Source organism: Chaetura pelagica, unplaced genomic scaffold, assembly GCF_000747805.2.
Source record: "Chaetura pelagica isolate M959 unplaced genomic scaffold, ChaPel_1.0 scaffold464, whole genome shotgun sequence".
Taxonomy (NCBI): Eukaryota; Metazoa; Chordata; class Aves; order Apodiformes; family Apodidae; genus Chaetura; species Chaetura pelagica.
In genome coordinates, this window is record NW_009952981.1 from 64929 (window position 1) to 68156 (window position 3228).

Here is a 3228-nt window from a genome sequence, read left to right on the forward strand (position 1 = left end):
GGGGATTTGTGTTGTGGGGTTTTTTTTACTTTTCTAATAAAAGCTGTCTCCATTGTGATAACCTCCTGTCTCCCCTTCTTGTCGCTCGGGGATGATGCAACTTGCTCCCAGCTGGGCTGAAATCCCCCACTGGAAGCCTTTCCCTAGCAGGGCAGCCTCTGCGGTGGGAGCTGGAGTGTTTGGGAATGAGGGGGAATCCCGCTGCGCCCGCTCCTAATTGCAGGCCATGGGACTGTGAGTCAAAGAGGGGGGCTGAGTCAGGCCCCTGAGCCAGGCAGGTGTCTGCCCATGCCCCGGGGAGGAACACCCAGACACCCCAGCAAGGGTCTCCCACTCCCTCTTGGCAGCTCCACGGGGGATTTCTGGGTGGAAAACTATAAGAACTGGCTAAAATCTTGAGCGAGGGGAGGGAACTCAGGATCACACCTGCTGTGGGGAGGGGGGGGGAGAGTGCTTCCCCAGCTCCAAACACACTCTGCAAAAATGAGACCAATTACCCAAGCCTGCAATTAGAGCCACTTGGAGAAAAGGCTTTCACTAAAGTGTAATTAAGCTGCTTGGCAAAGGAAGAGCCTGGTGGAAGGTGGGGAGGATAAAACCAGCCCGAAAAAAAAAACCACAACACACCACATTTCCATTCAAATGGGAGTTTGTTCTGGCTCAGGCTTCTGGGTTTTTTTTGTTTTGTTGGGTTTTCTTCCCCTCCTGTGGACAGTGACTTTCTGATGAAACTTTTGCAAGAAGTTGTTGCTGAAACAACCAGAGTGGATTGGAAGGCAAGGTTGCTCTTCCTTGGAAATACCACCTAGGAGCAATTGGAGCAACAAGCACTGTGGGGCAGGTACAGCTGGAAATGCACCTTTACAAACCCCTGTTGTGCAATTTTAGGTTTCCCCAAAAATGTGGGGGGCTGGGGAGGTGTTTCTCCAAGGGTCACATGCTGAAGCACCCCCTCCCTCCCTCACGTGAGGGGCACTCCCATGCCCAGGTGAGGTGGCACGGTGCCCTGCAGGGTTATCCAGGGGGCAAAACCATGTCAAAACAGCCCAGGAATTGCCAAGGGAGCTGAAAAAAAAAAATTCCAAGCCCCAAATTTTTTTTGAAAAATGGTGGGAGGAGCAGGTTTTGGCACTTCCAGCATGGGACAGAACCCTGTGAGAGATTTACGGGATGGTGACAGCAGCAGCTCAGCTTGTGCTTGGAAGCTATAAATGTAGCTCCATAAATACACATATTTTGATGCATCGAGCTCCTGAGCATGCAGAGGGGGTGGCCCTGTGTCTCCCCCAGCTGCCAGCAGCAGCATGGTCCCTGCTTGTCCCCTGCCAACCTGTCTGGGGTGAGGGACTTGGCATCGTGTGCTGGACAATTATTAGTACAAGGGACGATCAAGGATTTGCAGAAGCACAGGATCTTAGAATGGTTTGGGTTCAGGGGGATCTTAAAGACCATCTACTCCCAAACCCCCTTCATGGGCAGGGACACCTCCCACCAGCCCAGGCTGCTCCAAGCCCCATCCAACCTGCCCTTCAACACTGCCAGGGATGGGGCAGCCACAGCTTCCCTGGGCAACCTGAGCCAGGGTCTCACCACCCTCACAGCAAAGAATTTCTTCCTAATGTCCAACCTAAATCTCCCCTCTTCCAGTTTTAATCCATTCCCCCTTGTCCTCTCCCTCCCTGCCCTTGTCCCAAGCCCCTCCCCAGCTTTCCTGGAGCCCCTTCAGGCACTGGAAGCTGCTCTCAGGTCTCCCTGGAGCCTTCTCTTCTCCAGGCTGAACACCCCAACTCTCCCAGCCTGGCTCCAGAGCAGAGCTGCTCCAGCCCCTCAGATCATCAGAAAATGCCAAGGAAACAAACAAATCGCACCAAAACCTCACAAAAGCAAATGCAGAGTGACAGGACAGGCCCTTTGCTGGGGGAGATGTCCAGGAAAACCCTCACTGTGGGTCAGTGTGCCCCCAGACATGCCCCATGGCCACAGCCCTGGCCGCCAGCCACGGCAGGTGAAGCTTTGCTTCTATTTATAGCAAAATGGCCTTTCCGTGACACATTTTTCTGAGAGGGATGTCACAGTCCCTGGGGTTTGACAGCTCCTTGGAAGGTGCCAGAAGCTTCTAAACAAGGCTGTATTTAGCTTCTCCTGGGGTGTTTGTTGGGGGGGCAGAGAGATATTTTGGGAGCTGGAAGGTGGCTATTTGTGGCACCAGCATTGGCCAGGGGCTCAAGGGTGCCATCATGGTGGCAGGGGAGATTTTTGTGCCATCAGCAGCAGTAAGTTTTTTAAATCCCAGGGTAAGGCTAAATCCTCTTATTTGACTGCTAAAAAGGATAGTGGTGAGAAGCAGGGTCCCCTTCACTCCTTACCTACTCACAGAGGATGCTTGTGGGGCACATGCCTTCTCCTGCTGCCTCCCTGCCTTTGGTGGCCATTCCAATTAAAAGCTCAGGCTAATGAGCTGCTGGGTAGGGAAGGAGTTAATGAGCAGCCAAAATTACCAGCTCCTTTGGGTGAGCATGCAGGGACCAGCAAAGCATCTCCCCCATTGCTCTGGGCTGGGAATGACCTGAAAGGCAGAAAAACCACCCCAAAACTTGGGGTGTGGATGCACCCGAGGGCACAAAAATAATCATAATAAGAATAGAAATGTAAGAAATTATGGTGGCACTGAGGGGTTTTGCCCACTGGCTGTGTTGGCTCATGCTGGACTCTCCCAGCTGGTGTGGCAAGAGGCTGGTGGAGTGACTCACCCCCACTGCTGGGAATATGGTGCTGAGGGGAAATGGAAGGGACGTGACTTCTGGCCTCGCAAAGAAGGGAAAAAAAGGAAAAATTGGAAAAAAAACCCCCAACCTGTCCCAAAACCTCTAGTCCTTTGTTTTGTGGGGCTGGGGAGGAGGAAGGGAGCAGGGGTGGGGTCCAGACTGCCCCAGGTGCTGTGGGAAAAGCCTTTTGCTGTCCCAGGGAGATGTGGGAAGGAAACCCATCTGGGAGCGTGGACCCCAAATCTGACCATGATGACAGGTGGTGTGTCCCCCCCAAAGCTGTTTCTGAGCCATTGCCATGGGGAAGCACATCCAAGCCAGCATTTCCACCCAGGACAAAGGCAACAGCCTAAGCCTTCCTGCTTGCCACCCTCCCTGGTGGGGACCTGTCCAAAGGGCACCTTAAAACACCAGGATGATGTTGCCAGGATGGTGGCACTCTGGGAGCATCCCAGTGGAACCA